This window comes from Egretta garzetta, unplaced genomic scaffold (assembly GCF_000687185.1).
Source record: "Egretta garzetta isolate BGI_Z169 unplaced genomic scaffold, ASM68718v1 scaffold511, whole genome shotgun sequence".
Classification (NCBI taxonomy): domain Eukaryota; kingdom Metazoa; phylum Chordata; class Aves; order Pelecaniformes; family Ardeidae; genus Egretta; species Egretta garzetta.
This window is the reverse complement of record NW_009258554.1, coordinates 436,476-446,810: the sequence shown is the minus strand read 5'-3', so window position 1 is coordinate 446,810 and position 10,335 is coordinate 436,476. Positions and strand designations below refer to the sequence as shown.

Genomic DNA, 10,335 nt, shown 5'->3' with positions numbered 1-10,335 from the left:
TGAGGGTGGTGAAACACTGGAACAGGTTGCCCAGAGAGGTAGTGGAGGCCCCATCCCTGGAAAAATTCAAGGCCAGGTTGGACGGGGCTCTGAGCAACCTGATCGAGTTAGCGGTGTTCTTGCTCCTGCAGGGGGGTTGGACTAGATGACCTCTAGGGGTCCCTTCCAACCCAAAACCTTCTATGATTCTACTCTATGATTCTATATTTGTCCCTTACGCTCCTACGTAAAATAAGAAAACACAGCAATAAGTATAGGGGCTGTCTTCATTTCTTTTCATACCTCATCATCAGTGCCAATAGTGCTCTAGGAATCATTCACCAATTATCATTCCACTAAACCAGAAGTGAGTGCTCCTACTTATATATAGGAGAACATCCCCCTTTCAGTCAGAAGGGTTAAAAACAGGCAAAAATCTGGTGTATTTCAAACATATGATAAAAATACAAGAGAAATCAGGTTTACTAAAGTGAGTAAGCTGTCATTAGAAGATAGAAGCCACATAGAGCTGTTCTACCTACTTCCCCTTCTGAAGGCAGCAGTACCAGCTTCACTTTTTTCCTTGTTACTCTGATGTTTCATCCCTATTAATACGCTGAGCAAGCAGGAAGAGTTCCATAAGTCACTGTATGTTAGCCCTGGCAAACTGAGTTCCCTCTTCTACCGGTTAACTTGAAGCACATGGAGAAAGGTCTCCAGGATGCTACCTAACAACTTGTGGAAGTCATTTCCATAAATTAATTTGCAAGCAAATAACTTACTGTGACCAGAGGAAAAAAAAAAGGCACACAGGAATAAACAGGGAGGAAAGGATCTGCAGTCATACTGGCCGATATTAAAAAAGTACACCCGAGGGCATAGTGATTTCAAGGGAGGAAATACACCCATGGGGAAACATCATAACCAGATGTAGCGCACGCTGTCTCGTACCAGCAGAAGAATGCCACACATTGCAATATGAAGGACAGGATCACTCACTGCCTTGCAAAAAGGGCGAGCGTATACATATTGATCCTCAAATATCAACTCCAATTCAGTTAAAGTCTGAAATTCCTGTTATTGGACTGCCTATTAATTCACTACTTTCCACTCTATGAAACTGCTCAAGCATTGATCTTCCCTGCCTCCATTTTTTTTTCATCTGTTGTAATAAGACATCTTAAGAAACCAGTAGGTATGACTGCTGCCAGAACTAGTATTGTACTAAAAATCACTATACTGTGTATTTCAACTGAGGAGACTGGCAAATTTATATAGAGTTCAGGCACCTATTGTGCATAGAGCTAACATCTTTTTTAAAAAGTAGTAACAGTTGGGACATTTGCAGGGAAGATCCCAATATAGTCCGTACTTGGCACTCAAGACCTGCGTGCATTACACTGACAAAGCCGCTGAACAGAGATACTAAAGAGGAATGTTTCTTCCTTGGTTTCCTGGAAAAGAGCACTTAATGATACAAAATTACAACAGAGGCTAATTACTATTCATCAGGCTAGCCCTGCGTTATAAGGCTTCAGTGGTAGAGTTAGAAATATAAACAGAAACTTTCAGACAAAGATGACAGAATAGACACCAAAACAATAGTTTAAAAGATACTGTGAAAGTTAAAAGCAAAACAGGCTGCTTGCACTAAGTCAGTCCTCTGAAAAGGCAGGACACCTTTTAAAAACAACGCTACCAAGAAAGAAACAATAAGAGAGCAGAACACTGTATTCTCATTTCTCAAATTATCAAGACCCTGTGGTAAAATCGTAGAATTCCCTCCTGTAAATCAGCAGTCTTCCAACATTTAAATTAGAGTGATAGTTGCACCAACAAAATTATTTCAGAACCAAGTACTGAGGCTCTTGCTACAACATAATTGTGTTAAAGAAACAGAAATGGTTCCTGGGGACCATCAGGTATGATGGAAATTTCAGACACACTACAGGCGCCAAGGAGTAGCTTCAATAACACTGTAGGTAGGCAAATAAAACACACTACTGATTTCAGAAGCATTCTTGTAACTAAACCCCAACTTCCAGCAGATCAGATTTTGTAATGTAACTATGAATCACCAATCTCTTAAAAAAAGCAAGCACAGGGTGAGGGAGCACCTTTGTCACAGAACAGGCTCAATGCATACATCCCTAGAAATAACTCCCAACATGCAGTCCAATGAAACTGCCAACTTCACCTGCCACCCAAATTCTAAATTGCAGAGTATATTAAAAAGGGTTGTCAAGTTCACTCTAACACCATTCACTTTCCTGCCTATAGTATTGCAAAGCTTGCCTACTTGGGGATGTAAACAGTGCCACACAACAGTGCTTCCCATTCAAAAAGTCACCAAAGACAGGAAGCAGGAGGTTTTTATCAAGATTTTCATCAAGTGGTAATTATGTTTAAAAAAAGACCTAGGGTTCACTACTCTTTTTGGGAAGGGAAGGTAGAAATTTTTATTTTGCTTTTTAATACTGTTCTGCAAGCATGCGTTTGTACACAGTGTATGTGCCAAGTGGCACAGTTACAAGCTATCGCAATTTTCCCAGGCCTGCATCTATTCACACCCACACCGGTATCTTGCAAATCCATACCCACATGCATATGTAAAAACAGATGCAGGGCTTCATTAGTATATACATAAATATTCAATAGTTGCTATTCATGCCCACAAACATATATCACATCTGCAACACAGTGAAAAGTTCCGTCTTAACGCACTGATCCCAGGAACAGGAAGAGACCTAGATTCTTATCCTACCTGTGTCTAAGCTTATGAAGGTGAACTACAATACAATAACACCGCATTTTATTTATCTCCTTCAAAAATTGAGAGGACAAGGACTTTTATCCATTTTGCAAAACGGCCAGAACAGCTAGAGATGAAAGAACTTCAGTATAACGTTAGATCAATAGTATTTTCACCGGTTTAAAAGGTAACACTACTTTCCTAGATAAGAACAGGCTACAGACAGAAATCCTGCAATGGTCCAAATGCCTAGTTAAACTAAAGAGCAAAGTACAGGAGAAAGACAGAAAAGCAACTATCAGTATCATTCTCCTGCATACTCCGCCCCGGTTCATATGCAAGTTCTGTGAAACAGGAAAGACAAACAGAAAGGGTCCTTCCTTTCAATTTCTCTTTTAGGCTTTGTATAGCCCAGTAACATTCAGACCTGTCAAGGTTAGGACCTTTGCTTTTTCACTAGCATTTATTTTAAGGCTACACTGACTACACCTGGTTTGCACTCCTCCAGAGAGCAGGCAGGGCATCTTATTTCAAGTCTCTCTGCAGAGAGGTAAGGAACTCCATCCCTGAAAGTGGCTGCTCATCTTTAAGCGGTGAGACAAATCACCTCCTTTAATTCTCTGAGTACGGTGAGGGTTTAAGTCAATTCCCAACCCAACCATTTCACAAACAAGTCCTGATATACAGTCCCCCCTCCCCAATGATTTTTACATGAAAGCACCTTCCTGTGGCTACACACACAGTCAAAGGTGCCTTTCTGAGTCAGTGCAAAGCCCTCTGAAACAATCATAAAGAGGAGGTACATGGCTAGAAACATTTCAATGTAACCCAGGTGGCTACCTGGAACATCAATCTGAAAACTAGCTTTACCCAAAGGAAAAAAACCAAACCACAACAAACAAACAAAAAACCCAACAAAAAAACTCAACAAAAAACCCAACTCCATGCAATTTTTCACCACAGTTTTTTAGTGCTCCAACCATTTTACCAAGCTGCTCCTAATGGCCAATTAGCAGGAAAACACAGTAATTTCTTCAATTATTAGAAGCCTTGAGTTTTTCCCATATTCAGTAGTAATTAAGAACAAGCAACTAGCATATATAATGCTAGTACAAATATTATGAGGTCATGTACAGGAGGAGGTAATTTTTCTTTATAAAACCAGTTGATATAGGCAGAAGAAGTGACCACGTTCACGAGTGCACAAGCACACAAGAAGAAGTTAGTTTACTGAGCTAAGAGGGAAAGCAGACAGCAGCTAACAGAACAACTACGTTCTTTCAGAAGTACTGCTCCATCCATCTCTCAGTCAGGGCCCTAGAGACACAGGACACAGTCAGAACACAAGCTAGGAACCAAAACCCTATACCAGAAAAATAAGAATAATGGTTCAACAGAAACAGTGATTTTCTGGCACCTCATCTAACCACCAGCTGCATTTTCTCTCCTTCATTAACTGGCTTCTGTTGTCTTTTTCTTTCATACAAGCTATAGACTTTTAATACTTCTCTTGAAAACGTTCCTCCTTTTTCTCCACAGGTATCAAGTATGTCCTCCCAAATACAAGACCATCAAGCAACAACTGGTTTCTGTCATTCACTGTGTTTCCTCCCATACCTCAAGAAGCACTGACCATAGACCCATCTTCATTTCATCACCAAATCATCCCTACCTGACTAGTAATGCCATTAAAACAGCTATGGGACTCCACAGTAAACCTGACCAGGTTCACTATCTTTTATTCCAACAAGGCTATTTTTAACCTGTATCAGTTTTCTGATCAGACTATGCACACCCAGACAGCTGTGCTGTGTGACAAGTGGAGGAGAAGGCGACGCAGCACCCTAGGATAAAAAAAACAACCAGCTGGAGGTAGGGGCACTACTAGAAATCCCCCCTTTATAACTGTTTTCTTCTTGTGTTTAGTTTTAATGATTGCTTCTATTGTTTCAGATCTGAAGAACCTGAGGGCCTTAAAGCCTGTCTATTTACTGAAAAGGAATGCACTTCACTGAACAATGTAGCTATAGGAAAGCGGTATCTGAAGTCTGTTTAGAGAACAATGAACAGTTGTCTTGATCTAGAATCTTCAGATCTGTAATTTTGCTACAATCAGTATTTAAACCAAGGGGAAAAAAAACAACTCTCATAGCAAGCAGTATATTCACTTTATCCCACTGGCTCTGCAGTAACAGAGCTTAACAGAGAGTAAGTCCTGGTTTTAATAATGCTGCCATACCAGGGAAAGGAAAATCATTTTTTCTAAGTGAAAAGCACAAAACAAGCAAGAAAGGAATTTTGTTTGTTTGTTTCTAGAGTTGCCTTTTCATTTAAGAAAACACAATGGAAAGCATAAAAATCTCAGAAGAATGAAGCAGACAACAGTGCCCTAAGGGAAAGGGAAGGAACACAGAGGCTGCACTCCCACAGCAGGCAGGAATCACTGGACCATAGATCGCCAAGTGGTGAGGAACCAAAGCCCCCCAATCCAAAAGTATATATTTACGATTACACATGGGCTGTCTTCTCAATAGTTGCCATGCTACAGTATGCCTGCTAAGCATCTATTTCATGTTTTTTAAAGTCAATTTAATATCCACAAAAAGAGATTCGGCACATCTTTCAGGAGCCTGGGGATAGCAGCATTTACAGGATCACATACAAAGGTGACAAGTAGCAGCTATTACACTTTCACTGAAAAATCAAAATGGATCTCTGAACGGATGCAGGACATTTAAACTGCTCCCCCTAACAAAAGAGCCTCCCAAAAAATATTTTCCTAAATACCAGTCACACGGGCCGTTTCATTGGAACAGACTTTCAAGGTCACTCAACCCCCAAAATCCTAATTTCTCCTCCAGCTGGTTTCTGTGGATCCTCAGACACAGGACCTTTAAAAGCTTTTTCTCTTCATAGCATCATGTCCAAGCACTAGCATCAAAGCCTGCTGTTTTGCAGACTCTAGCATTAACCAATGCTTCGTCCTACATTTACCCAAATTCTCAGGAAGAGCTCAGCTAATTTAATGGATTTCCCCACCAATCCTGGAACAACGCATGCCACGTACCAGATGTTCACTCACCCAGAATCTCACAGCCCACCACCAAGGGGGAAAAAAGCTGGGCAACAGCTCTTAATTCTTCTGTGTATGGCTGAACGGCATTCTCCCTCCTCCGTGCTGCATTCTGTATAGCCACTGCAGTGCTCAGAGCAAGCAGACTCGCAGGAGCAGCTGGAAAACAGCCTTGCATCTTCTAAGCTGAACATAGGTGTCCATCCCAGATTGAGGGTGGTTCTTTCAAAGTAAACCTATCATCTACAGCTCCCTTAGCCAGAGGGTGGGTCACAGTGCCAAGTGGCCATTGGAAGGTGATAACTAGGGCAAGAGAGAATAATAAAGCCAGAAAAACTGCGTGCGCGCGCGTGTGTGTAGGAAGGGAAAAGAGTAAGTGGAGCAAATAACAAGTGAAAGAATGGAGTCAGTATACAAAGAAAATTATTTACTGAACAAACTATTCATGCTGCTGACCTCACTTCATTCCTCTCCAAGTTTTAACTCCTTACGGTCAGGGCTTTGCCTGAGAGACACAGAGAGAGAGAGAGAGAGAGAGGTCACAGCTCACTTCCACCACCAGCCTCCCATACCCATTCTAAGATATAACAACTAGATACTGCAGGTGAAGACACACTCCAGCAACCGGCTGCTGCTCAGTTTCAGTGCTCTAGTAACCCGTCAGCCCATCATGTTTTTCCCCCCTCCACCTCTAAAGAAAAGCCCCTTCGAACCCAGATTTGAAGGGGACAGCTAGGGTTCATATCTCCACCATTTTTAAGACCTTCACAGAAAGGAGAATTTTTCTGCAGTACCTGAATATTATCAGGCTATAAAAAGTTAACACCTGCCAAACATTCCTTTCCACAACAAGGACTGCTGTATGCAAGTTAATCTCACACCCATGACCTTGTTCTTGCCACTTAAAGATTTTGCTGTCATAACTGAAACTCCACAGACACTGCATGTGTTTGCTGCACGTACCTGTGGCATAAATTCCAATAAGTCACAGCAACTTGTATTTTGCACAGCAGGAGCTATCCCATCAAATGGGAACACTAATATCTTTCGCATTTCTGCTCGAGGAAACAGGAGAATATGGTTTTTTATAACTGAAAAAAAATGTATTTTAAGTCATTACTGCATTTGAGAACAGTATCACAGAATCTACTTGCTTGCAGATTTCCTGATACTTATATTAAGGATATTGCCTCCATATTGGAGCCTACACCATGAAGCAAGCAGCAAATCCCAGTAAAATCATGCAATACGTGATGTAACTTAACACTAAGTGTCATGATTGTGTTACACAGCCTAGCATTTAATTTACAGCACTGAAAAAACCTTCTAGCCCATACCACTGTAAAGAAACTTTTCTAAATAGAAGCTAAAGTGTCTGACCATAGACAGGTTGAAGGCTGATCCCATTCTTCTGTCAGGTGTCAGAGAACTCCATTCAGTCAAGTCATGGGAATTAAAACTGAGCATTTGCAATTGCCATTGTAGCAAGTGAAGCACAATTCTAGTAAATAAGTCAACTTAGCTTAAGCTAAAACAGCTGTTAGAAGGACCACACTCAGCTACCCACTCTTGTGAATCATTTCCCGAATTGCTGTAATTAGCACAGCATTGCAAGGCAATTCATCCTCAAATCCAAGAGAAGAAATTAACAGTCATCTTAATTTACTGTGTTAATCTCACAGCACTTTATTTCTAGTCCATTTCAGAGTCTTCCCTTCAAGATCCACCTCTGCTGTGACACCAACAACCGAGGAACAACCGAGAGCAGCTGGTGTGCAGCAAGCACCATCCTACTGGGTCAAGTCTGACCTGTGCATCTTGAACCTACTCAGCCATCTTGTCCTTTCCTCTCTTTTCACTGCCCTCTCTTTCAGCTTTGTTGTAGTCCATGTTTCTGAAATTCATTGCTTTCTTGAAAGCCTAGAACCAAAGTACCATGCCCAATAGCTGAATTTGCCAGCAGACACTGACTGTGAGAAAGCATCAAGCCTGAAAGTTATCATCACAGTTTGCATGAATGCATAATAAAGAATTCAACACCATTGTCCTCTACCACCAAAATAGCCTTGACTGCCTGGGATGTTTTCTTGTATGCTGGTTGATCCCAACAGCTTTCTGAAACCTGTTAGTTTCTCTCACCTTTGGAGATCCAGACTTTTGATATTATAAACCTTGAGCTCATCGAGAGCTTGATGAAGCATAAAATAAGCGCAGTTTAACAGTCAGATGAACAACAAAGGGCCTTTTGTGATAGCTGAAGAGTACAGGAATAGAGCAGCAATGGATCGACGACTTGGAAAAAGACAACCCCTTGTATTTGGAGGTGACATTATGCAATATTTGATTAATCATCTGATTTATCAGTGACATATATGATTTCAAATGAATACAATAACTTCATTAAGTGTAATTGTTGTACTGACAAGTCATCTGAAGACTTTAGCTTAAGAAAGAAAATCATATAAAGTAGAACCACTACAATGCTGCAGGAGTACAACGCAATAAGGAAATTGGACTACTTGAAAAACATTTTCCTTGAAATTTTCTGGCAGAGGGTAAACAGTAAAGTCCCCAGGTTTTTGGCACAAAGAAGGAAGTCTTACAAAATGCTTCTCCTTGAAAAAGTAATTTTGTTTGTGCAATAGCACCTTATTGCTCCATGGGAGCAACAGCTTCAAGGCGACTATCTCAAGATGCAGCCCATCTTAACATGGCAGAATTCATCACAGGTGAAAATAAGTCATCTTTTTATAGCAGAGGATGAAGGATAGTGCACAGGAGTTCTGAAATAAAACATTTGGTTTTAACAGTATTTCAGTTTGGAAACGTCCACAATTTAAACTAGAGTAAAGGAGTTTTGAGGAAGAAAACTATGAATTAAACAAGTAGTCTTCTAGAACACAGTTTCACCAACATTTTCAGCTAGCTAGAATAGGAGAGACAAATATATCTTTTCAGTCTACCCTTTTAGAGGATTACTAAACATTTTAATTCCTTCTATCCTAACACTGCAGCATTTTAGAAGACTGTTGCTTCAGTAACTATTTAAAAATAAGCTCTCCAGAGAGCACATAGCACTAAGAACAAGCCTCTCCAGACTGATGAGACATCTAGACAATCGTCCACAAAAGGGCACATTAGCAGAAGAATTCTCCTACAGACGAAGCAAACATCTCAAGTGACACTCTCCAAGCAATTTAGCTGGTTTAGATCACAGTTGAGACCATACCATTTCTAAATTAACATTAACTGATTCCCCTCCAAGAAAATAATACAGCAAACTGCATAGCTAATCCAGTCCACAAGACGTGCCCTGGACACATTCTACATTCCTACAGGCTCCCCCTGTTAAGAACAGGCTTATGGCTATTGCTAACAAATTCAGTAGTTTCTCCTCCATGCACCAAAGAAAGGTAAGACAGTAAACAGCCAGGAGGGAAAAAAAGAAAATGCCTGTAGGCAACATGAAACAGAAGAAGGCGGCAGTGGATTAGAGGAAGGAAAACATGTAGGAGGAAGAAACCAGAAGGAATACTGAATAACAAACCTGAACAGCGCTCTCTGAAGGCACCCAAAAAGCCAGTTTTCCAGTGGTACCATGCCCTGAGATGCAAGTATAAGATACCAGAAACACAGTCCACTGTTGCTGGGATGCCAGACTCCCTCCCCAGTGCTACTGAAGTTCAGTCTGGCCATGGCCAGAAGAAAGTTCTGTACCTTGGGCAGGCACTGGGTAGGAAAGGTACAAAAGGAAATGGAAGGGAGAAGTACAGTCAAAAACCAAACAAGCAGACGTAGAGGAGATGAGAGAGGGGCTACCAGTTGTACACACAGCATACTCATCAATGAAGACCTGCTTCCTGACCCAGAGGGAACATAGATCAGAAAACTCTTCCCCCCACCTCGTGAACCACACTGTGAATACACTCACGACCACAACTGTATGAAGGATTATATCAGCAGAGTGTGGAATTGGCTCAGCATACAAGCTGGCCACCTGTAACAAGCACCTTATCCCTCTTCTGATTTTAGCTAAGTGCCATCACTTACTGTCTGGGTAGGATACAAAACCAGGGAAATAGGAACAAGTGGGGTATGAGCGCAGAAAGGCATCTGAGGTACAGTTCAGAAGCAAGTCCACCCAACATCATGAAGCCTGACCATCAGCTCCACCAGTGAGTGAAGCTAGAGATGAGGGAGGATGGGGCAGGGACGTTTGCCCCGAATGCAAACTGGTTATTCCAAGACAGAGGCTCCTAGATGACACAAAGATATACCTCTCACAGATACATACCTCCTCATAAGCCCACACAGTTTATATTTTGCAGCTTTAGAAGCATCCCACCGAATGATTTGAAGGTTGATTCACATCCTAAAATAAATCCAGTCAAATAATATTCTATTCAATACTCAAAACTTCCCAGAATTTGCCATTCTAAATGTCAGCAGAAAAATCATACCTGTTTTCTTCCACTCTCATCTACTTTAAGCAAAAAAAAAAAAAAAAAAAAAAAAAATTTATAAAATAGGG

At 41.1% G+C, this 10,335-nt stretch overlaps 1 protein-coding gene across 11 annotated transcripts in view; it reads right to left on the bottom strand.

Annotated features, from left to right (window-relative positions):
• MICAL3 (microtubule associated monooxygenase, calponin and LIM domain containing 3) overlaps nt 1–10,335 on the bottom strand; it is a 160,519-nt gene that overhangs the window by 147,368 nt on the left and 2,816 nt on the right. For 7 of the 11 annotated variants that reach the window (XM_035903348.1, XM_035903351.1, XM_035903352.1 and 4 more), the window contains exon 1: nt 5,814–6,013. The exons of 1 other annotated variant lie outside the window; for it this stretch is intronic. The gene's annotated coding sequence lies outside the window, so the exon portion shown is untranslated. Of the gene's footprint in view, nt 1–5,813; nt 6,015–10,335 lie in introns of those variants that run through there. 3 more of the 11 variants (XM_035903354.1, XM_035903355.1, XM_035903358.1) reach the window with 2 other exon arrangements.